The sequence below is a fragment of the Schistocerca piceifrons genome, chromosome 2 (genome assembly GCF_021461385.2).
Source record: "Schistocerca piceifrons isolate TAMUIC-IGC-003096 chromosome 2, iqSchPice1.1, whole genome shotgun sequence".
NCBI classification, from domain to species: domain Eukaryota; kingdom Metazoa; phylum Arthropoda; class Insecta; order Orthoptera; family Acrididae; genus Schistocerca; species Schistocerca piceifrons.
Window position 1 is genome coordinate 768,837,035 of NC_060139.1, and position 10,046 is coordinate 768,847,080.

General features: G+C 41.8%; 1 protein-coding gene across 1 annotated transcript in view; it reads right to left on the bottom strand.

Annotated features, from left to right (window-relative positions):
* Positions 1-9,201, bottom strand: part of LOC124775839 (ubiquitin-conjugating enzyme E2Q-like protein 1) — a 641,480-nt gene extending 632,279 nt beyond the window's left edge. Inside the window, exon 1 of the mRNA XM_047250674.1 lies at positions 9,148-9,201. The gene's annotated coding sequence lies outside the window, so the exon portion shown is untranslated. The remainder of the gene's footprint in view (positions 1-9,147) is intronic.
* Positions 9,202-10,046: the final 845 nt, after the last annotated feature.

A 10,046-nucleotide genomic window follows, 5' to 3' on the forward strand; every position in this document is an offset into this window, starting at 1 on the left:
CGGCTTCTAGGCTATGAGTGTGCAGCAGAGATGTCGAGCATAAAGAGAGTCAAAGGAAAGACATAGCACGAATAAGAGCACTGTTCTGAACATGAGGTCAGTCTGAACGGGACCGATTGACCTCTCAGCCTGAAACTGACACGCTTTTACATCAGAGGCGCGGATCCATGAAATATAGATACTGATAACATGCCGATCGAGTACTCTGTTATGAAACCAACCACCGCGTGAAACAGGCGCTGTGGAGCCATAAGGCCAGGTGCAAATTTGTGAGGTGAGCGTGTAGCCCGACAGTTACCGTAACGACTCATTAGCGCCGACGGCACTCCCACAAATACAGACGGCGAAGCACAGGCCATCAACATGGTCTTACGCCCCACGCCAGGAGTTTACCATCTGCCCTGGGCTCGGGGCAACGCAAAGCTATTGTTAACAAAGGAGGAAAATAAAAGCAAAGAATACTACCGACACTGCGACCAATCGTCAAAATGATATCAGCCAAAGGCACAACTCTCGCTTTTCGTGAAGGTTAGGTGCCAGTGCACGCAAATGTAGCAAATCTCTCCAACCAGATAGTTGACCCTAGACCTCTGTCTCCCAGGCATTGACATTAAATGATTCTACCTTTTTTATTTAAGAACACGTACCCGTTCCCATCTTCTCCATACATAAAAAAATACTGATAGTTAAATAAACGGGACAAAACGGTACAGTTTTTCAGCGGCTTAGACACGAGCAGATTTCGGATTAGCACTGTTAAATAACTAGTTAATTCACATCCCGTAGTTAAATGCAACGGAGAAGACATATGTGCCATCGCATCGTATCTAACCAATTACATATTTAACAAATACGATATTCAGCTTCAATTTAATTTGTCGTAACACTTGGAGTTGCTTTGTGAATACACAGGTCTCATAAGAGCCCTTTAAAACCAATGTCTGACTCTGTTCAACCACCTACCCTAGATCAATTCAGTTGTCGTTAATAATACTCGAAAGCTGTCACTAGCAAGATTAATTTCTTGAAAATGTTTAAAAATGCCTAAAACACGTTTATTGTGATGGAAAAGCAGTCCTTTATAAAATACGTCACATATTGCACAAAAATGAGCCAAAATTTTATTATATGCAAGTAGTAGCATGAGATGGGAAACCCACACGTGCAGTGTGACGGCATTCTAGCCTGGTTGTCCATGGAGCATGGTGCACAAAAGGAGCATTGTGTAATTTTACAAATACTGAATTAAAAATGAAATTATAACAAATAAGAAAGACAAATGAAAATTAATATTTTCAGAGTATTTTCCTGTCATTGTCTCCGGGAACTGTTACCAGTACCCGTTACCTAATAGCCAATGAATGTGGTAAACAAATGTTCGCACATCCCATCCTATCCCACTCTACCTGACAGCCACTGTATGAGCTGAACACAGGAGCGGTTATTCCCACCTCCTGTCCTGAGGCAACGACACCGTATACTATCTCTCATGACCATAAAAATGGCCACTGAAGGTACAATCTACACTTAGTACTTGCAATAAGTGTAAATAAATCTCGTAATCTACATGAAAGGAACACTGAAAAACTGAGGAACAATTACGGACTGATTCGGAACGTCAAAACATGCAAACAACACCGTGAGAGGAAGTCTTACAACGCTATCGTACGGTAGCTCAAAGTCAAACGACGATATGAACCATTATGGAACACTTAACAGTTGCCAGAAACGCTCAAGCATAAAATGCAAACGTAGCAATACTGGGCTTTCGTTTTAACGAGAAATAGAATCATGGGTCAGTTAACATACCGCAATAAAAAGCCGTAAGATGCACGTAGCTGTTAATGCTTACTACAACAATAATAATTTGAGAAGTAATGGGGCTTCTACATATAACTGAAGAACGTAAATTATAGAATGCTGCTTGTACTCACTGTTTTTTCTCTATCTCGGTGGTCTCAGATTTCTCGTTTTATCGCCGTTGCAAAATTAAAATAACCTTTTTACACAAAGTAAAAGTTTGGAGGGCTCTTTTCCTTACCTTATTGATTTTTCCCTTGTTACCAACTTAAATTCTGAAGTTGATGGTGTATCTTCACTTTCCAGAGTCATCCATACAATATAAGTTTCACCATCCTTTTTCCCCTTGTTAGTTTGACTGAAAGGCAGTTTACACGAGGAAGATCGAACGCCCCGATACCGAGAAAATGCATCTCAACGGTAGGTCTGAAATATCCTCCGTACAGCATAAGGCGATGGGTAGCTATTACCGACAGCAACCACGCTCTTTCCAAGCGGTAAAAGCCTGTGTATGTCCCCGTAGGCCCTAGTCCTTAATGAACTTTTATAATCTGAACGCGAGATAAACTATGGAGGTAGAAGAATGCTGAATAGGCAGTTCTGAATAAATTGTTCATTACTTCAATAGGATTTCCCGTGAACCATCCGGCGTTTAGTCAACTGAACTCAATTTTAATTCGCTTAGCGTTGCTGCTATACTTTATTGGCTATATCTAAGTCTTACAATCCTGTCACTGTACAGGACGAGATGTAAGGGCCAAACACTCCGTAGAAGGAGTCTACAATTATTGATTATACTGGTGCGTTGAATACAATTTCCTTGAAAGGTACGAGAAAAATCATAGAATCCTGTAAACTAATTCGTCCTAGATTATTGACTGATGGATGTAATATATGATCTACGAATCTTAATAGATTAATATTATGTGAAAGTAATTTGTCACTTTTAGTGGTAGCAGCTGTAAAATATGGAGGAAGGTACCATGGATTAGATGGCTACCATGCCTAGCTTCAAAATTTTATTCGTGTTTACAAAATTTCATTGAAATTTAGAATGTTACCTTGGTGGACATCTACCTTGTAGGATTGCTTTCACTGAAATTGTTTTCGGGTTAGCGACTCAGCCAGGACTCCTGCTATTCATGTGTTGCAACATGAGCCCTTTTACAGTCTACCTGTAAATGCGCACTACGTTAGAGACTTTTGAGAGACGTTAACTAGGAAGAAATAATCCCGTAGCGTATTGTATACAAAATTTAATTGAAATACTGCTGGGCCCACCACCTTCTCGGGTTTGTTAGTTTTGCCGGCCGCGGTGGTCTAGCGGTTCTAGGCGCTCAGTCCGGAACAGCGCGACCGCTACGGTCGCAGGTTCGAATCCTGCTTCGGGCATGGATGTGTGTGATGTCCTTAGGGTAGTTAGGTTTAAGTAGTTCTAAGTTCTAGGTTACTGATGACCACAGATGTTAAGTCCCATAGTGCTCAGAGCCATTTGAACCATTTTTTGAACTTTGTTAGTTTCAAATGTTATTCAAAATCAGCACATGATTTCAACATAACCCACGTGGGGGTTTTGTGCGGCGGCTACGCATTCATGAAAATTTTCTGCTTAAACTGTGTGTCTGTCTGGATTTCGAGGCTGGACGTTTTCCTTTCTTGAAGACCGCTCTGTCAGCTGAATCACTCGTCTGCATCACTAACAAGGACTAAAAATATGCCATTTGTCAATTCTTGGTCCCTACCTTTGCATACTCCAAAGAGGTCGAGCTGTATACTCTGTTAGAATAGTGTTCAAAAAGAGAAATAATATAACGGAGAAGAATAAAGGTCTGCGTTTCTGTCCCCGTAAAAGATAGGCTTGCAGGAGGGCCCGTTTCTTCAGAGAGAAGTTTGCACTGTATTACCAGAATAGGTAGTTATAGCTTCTTAACTGGCAGTTCGTATTGTGGGAAACATACGAGGGCGAGCTGAAAGGTAATTCTCCGAATATTTTATTCTGTTTACAGTATCGGTTGAGGTTTTACATGTCATGGATATTACTCGGTCGACTTTCCTGCTTCAGTGATGCAAGTTGCAATCCTCTGCCGCCAGATGGTTCGAAATTGTAGCATGTAACACGGCGGTGTGAAGCGTAACTGTGTCGGAATGCGGGAAACAGCGAGCTGTAATCTAGTTTCGAGTTGAAAGCGCTCGTCCACTCAAGGAGCACCCTCTTCTTCAGCAGGACAATGCAACAACACACACCGCTGCGACATCTTCTACAATACGATGCGTTGGATCGATCAACCTTCATGCAATCCCGACTTAGTCGCATCCGATTTTCCTCTGTTTCCAAAACGTAACGTACGCCTTTGACGTCTTCATTTTGTTAGTGATGAAGCGGTGTAAGCAGAGGTGAGGTTGTGGTTTCGTCAACAAACTAAAGCATTCTACAGTGATGGTATCAACAAACTGCTATCTTGTTGGGAGACTTTGTTGAAAAGTAAATGTTCAAATGTGTGTGAATTCCTAAGGGACCAAAAAGCTTAGGTCATCGGTCCCTAGACTTACACACTACTTAAACCTACTTAAATTAACTTATACTAAGAACAACACATACACCCATGCCCGAGGGAGGACTCGAACCTCCGGCGGGAGGGGCCGCGCAGTCCGTGATATGACGCCTCAAACCGCGCGGCCACTCCGCGCGGTGAAAAATAAATATGTACACATGAAGAATAGAGATATAGAATGTTAACTAGTTTTGTTTCATTTAAAAAGCTTTAAGGGTTTTTTACATAAAAAGTGAGTAATTATTTTTCAGCATGCCCTCGTACCTTCTTACTCAGAAATCTGAGCAAAATACGTCAAACACAGAAACGACTCTAAAAAGTTCGTGCAATTAAAATACATCGGCCGTTTCGCTTTGCATATGCGCCATTCAGATGTCCATGGTAATATAAGATTTTTGCCGCAGTGCAGAATTACCTCGCGAAAGTCAACAATTATTCCACTAACAATGTAATAACAGCAGCAGAACACAAAAATGTTGAGGCAAAAAAATTGTTCAAATGACTCTGAGCACTATGGGACTTAACATCTGAGGTCATCAGTCACCTAGAACTTAGTTAGAACTACTTAAACCTAACTAACCTAAGGACATCACACACATCCATGCCCGAGGCAGGATTCGAACCTGCGACCGTAGCGGTCACGCGGTTCCAGACTGAAGTGCCTAGAACCGCTCGGCCACAACGGCCGGCTGTTGAGGCAAAAGCAGAAACAAAAATTAATGTTTTAACTAACAACGGAATTCCGAATTAATGGCCCTTAATGCACAGAACTTGCATTCGGAAGACTATTGGCTAATAGTTTGATAATTTTAAAAACTGTAATTATTATGTTACAGTCCGTAATTCGAACGTTTGATTAGGTCTCTCGACCTCTTGTAATTTCTCGGAGGCTCTTTTGTTAAATATTAAGGAGTGATACCCTACACTGAAAGGATATGGTGGAAGAAGCAACCGAACCACAACGTAAATTATATAATGTAGACAAAAACAGAACATTGCCTTAAAGTAACGTATGTCGTACGTAAAGAACACAGTAGCAGCGTATGCGCAACAGTATGGTGTGTAGACAACAGGAACCTACGTTGGCGATACGAAAATTACATTGCTCGATGAACGGGGAATAACGTAGCCAGAAATCAGGATAGAGAAACTAGCCTCAACCTAATAATAGTCTATTATCAGTCTAAGGTATAGGGCGTTGAGAACAGCGGAGTAACGCGGTCTCAAGGTAATCTAGATTTCAAGAACGTGATTCCTTATACGATGACGCTGTATTCATTGGGTGGAACATTGAAGCATGCCGTCGGTCTTCGGTGATACAAAAATAATAAGACTTGGATGAAATGTTCATCTCCGATATCGAAGTTAAACCGTGGATTTCTCTGACAAAGTCATTTCAGTCTGTGGCTTAACAAGAAATGTTTACAATCTGATATGACGAAAATCCACAGCCCTAGCACGTACATCAAATATGTCTGCATCAGAAGTGCGTACATCGTATTTTCTGATTAAACTATTAATCCCTAAAATGTAAGTCAAGCAAATGGCCGAAATGTTACTAGAAAAAACTAGAATGGAATTAAACACAGCTTGTCCTTCTGTTGTTAGTCTTTGCCACATGTGCAATTCCATGAAACTCAAAAGCCTCTTAATATGTCACACAGATCGAACGATCTCCAAGACCTATATTGAATTCGGAATATGTCGAATCCTGGAAAAAACTAAGTACATTCAGAAAAAGAAAACACAACCAATGCTTAGTTGAGTGGTTAGATGTTGTTTCCATTCTGAGGAAAACATTACACGGCCGCACGAGCCACTCAGGAAAGTCACCCTTTCGCCAAAGCGCAACTTAGCGTCCAATTACGTGACGGGAAGACCAAGTGACGTGACATCCGCACGCTTTCGCACCCGGTAACGTTTATGACGCTTCTGATGTCTCGTTTATTTTGTTGGCAGACAGATTTAACAGCTCACGTAAAATTATCATTCCTTACAAACGTATACTTTAGGTTTAATACTACATAACAATTAAACTTATAAAAAATAGACGGAATAGGAACGGGTCTAACTAAGTGTCAGCCATTCTGTGTTCAAATAAATGCAGACGATTGACAATGGTGAAACGATTTACAGATTTCGATTACTGCCAGGATGAATCTTAGCCACATTTTCTGACAGGAACATTAAAACAACAGTTTGTTTTAGTTTGTCGCTTTGACCTGTAAGCAAAAGTAAGTTATTTTAAAAGCGAAGACTGACGCAAGAAATGTAAAAACTGCTGTTGTTAACAAGTGAATCAGCAAAAAGCATAGGTTTCGTTGTAATTTTCTTCCATTCATAATAGAAATGTAGAGACAAGCTAAAATAAGAAATGTTTTCACTCCCAAGGATAGCTTATTTGTTCTGGGTTAGCTGTTCTTCGCTTAGGATGAGTTACTGATGTCGTTAGCCATGCCCTTTAACGCTAAGGAATTAAGTGCTCGAGTACTGTTTACTAATAAGTGAACTACTTACTATTTTATTGTAATTATGACGGTTGAAACAATGTCAATGACACTGGGGTAAGAAAGCAGTAAGTCACAAAATAATTACGTTTCAAATCCCATGCTCAATGAATTTTACGTACATCACACTCCTTTGGAGGAAATGAGGTGGCAGTTAATATAAGTTATTTTCTTATTTGAATCACTTGTATTTAGAATTGTCAATTTTATGAAGGCAGTCAGCTGCCAATATCTTACGCCGTAGACGACAATGGCGGTACCTAAGTGATAACACGATGAACTTTCCCAAGGATTGAATATATTTCTGAAAAGTTCATACGGTACATCCCCACGTGCAGAATCTCAGTTTTTGTCACAGAGCATATTCTCTTCGTATCCCCATTATCATATGAGATGGACACAGATATGTATGTTGTGCTTAGTCCACCGAAAATGATTCGGGTAAGCTTAATGTGTAGCATTTCTCCTTATGCTGTGTTTCACACTATCCACTGTACATTGTCGTTATAGGTAACATATACCACTTCAGATTCTCTACTTGAAAAGTGAAATTACTTTTGTTTATATGAGAATCTGCATTCCCATATTTGCAGAGTACCATCTCTTCGGGAGGACGACGGTTCAATCCCGTCTCCGGCCATCCTGATTTAGGTTTTCCGTGATTTCCCTAAATCGTTTCAGGCGAATGCCGAGATGGTTCCTTTGAAAGGGCACGGCCGATTTCCTTCCCAATCCTTCCCTAACCCGAGCTTGCGCTCCGTCTCTAATGACCTCGTTGTCGACGGGACGTTAAACACTAACCACCACCACCACCATCTCTTCGACGTCATTTAATAGCATTTTCTTTGATCATTTTCGTTTCATTAACTTCCCGAGGACTAAAGTGAAAATTTACGGCGCTAATATTGTGTCACGTCAATGGCATCAAGTTTTCATAGCCTTTGTCGATGCTCTGAGGTACACCATATTGCTGTAGTTCTTGGGATGTAGTATGAAATTAGTTTCACCTACGTTTACAAGAGTATACGTACGACAAGTAATCTGAGCTAGGCTGAAAAATTATGAACTACCTTTGAAACACCCAGCACTAGAGTGCCATGTACAAAAAACGTTGAAGTTTCATCAGCGTCAGCCAAATTAACCAGATATGAGGACGTTATCTTCTTGATCATCAAACTTCTTGGAAATAAAGTATAGGTGACTTATACAAATGTAGGTGCGGAACATTTGATAGAGCAATAACAGTAATTGTGTAGGTAGAATTTCATAAGAACTTTTCTTTTGATGTGAAATATTCGCAATAATCTGTATAAATATTTTACCTATAAAGTTTCTATTATATTTGCAGTTAACTATGCAACATAATGCAGAAGTAACGCAGTTGTAGTAACTCCAGCAGCTGCTCTAATGCACCAGAGAAAAACTGTTTGACTAGTAACACATAAGCTAAAAAATTTCAAGTACCCATAAATATTAGCAAGTTATTCTGCTGGAAAGCTGTAACTATATTTCTTTCGGTGCGATGCTACTGGGCCGTTGGTTTTGTTCTGACAGATTCGCATCTGTTTCGAGGGAAATGCCTCAGCAAATGATTACGATCTGACTGTAGACGTCACTCTCCCATATTTACGCGCATGTTGTAGCATTCCTCTACCACAAACAGTCCATTGCTAAATTCTTCCCAGGAAATTACAGTAATATGAACAGAAGTCACAATATCACATGAAATCCATTGTACACAGAAGGCAATTCAAGTACATTGACGTACAGAAAACACTACATTAAGACGTACAGCATTTCCGGTCAAACACTTATTTAATTGTCAACGTACACATGAACATATGTTCAGGAGTGCACGCGTTCAAGCACACGCTCACACGCGCACACACGCACACACACACACACACACACACACACACACACACACACACACAGAGAGAGAGAGAGAGAGAGAAAGCATAAGCATTTCAAAACCACTGGATTGTGAATCGTTAAACACGTATGGTATCCTCAAGTTTCTGAGGAATGTTAAACACTAGCCGAAAGCAATTCCTTCGTCACATGACATCGATTTAAGTATCTACGATTAAACTATAAATGCTTGACATCTCCTTATTGAGTTGACTGAACTGTTCTCAGTGGACAATGTATATTGCGTAAATGATGTCGAGGTAGAATCACAAAAACAGCTGTTTGTGACACACTCAATTTACTTGCGGAACGCGTGGTCTCCTGGTGGTGACAGACGTAGGAGGGGGCGTAGCTGCGCGCGAGCACGTGGTACTCACCGAGTTGCCGGCGGCGGCTGCGGCGGTCGGCTGGCAGATCGAGGCGGCGCGGTCGCTCGCCTGGCGGACACTGGCTGCGTCAGCTGAGAGCTGCCGGATGCTGCCTCCTGGGCGACGGCGACGCCGCGCATGCGCAGTGCGCGCCGCGCAGATCGATGGCCGGCCGCGGCCGCTGCGGGCGCCTCGCCTGGCCAGCAGGCCTGCCCGCCGCACTGCGCACTGCCCAGGGACCTCTCCGCGCTGCTCGCTCCTCGCGCCTGCCAGCCACGCCGCTCTGCACGCCAGCGGCTCTGGCCACTGCTGTCACACCTCCACGGTAGCGTCTGCAATATCTCGTCTCTGCCAACATCAGGAGCTCGTGCTAATCACGAAACATGAGCATGAAAAAATCAACAATGTGCATACCTCACGTCGCACTGTTGTTATCATGACTTACTCAGCACAGTACTTGCTTCTTGGTTGCTATTCGACAGGTTCGGCCTAATTGTCGGACTCACGTTTTACTCCCTCAGTTCGATCTCTCATCTTCACAAAACGCGTCGCCACGCCACACTCCTCATAGTAACCTACACAAAATACCATGCTGGCTGTTGTTTTGTACCATAACTACTCTCTCTTATCGTCATCTACAACAGAAACTGGTCACTATGCCACACATTTGACGGTAATTGCTGCCTCTGGAATTTGCAACTATAGGAAGTATAGCAAATAAAAAATTTACTCATAGTTTGTTTACAGTGCAAATTTTATACACTAAGCTGCAGCCCCATTTATGCTGATGACATCGCACTGGTAGCACAGAGCAGTAATTTCGAAGATGGTGAATGAATTCTTACGGAGCATCTGGAGAAGATGTCAACTTTCTTTAAGCCTGGTGATTAATCCAAAGCACATCAAAA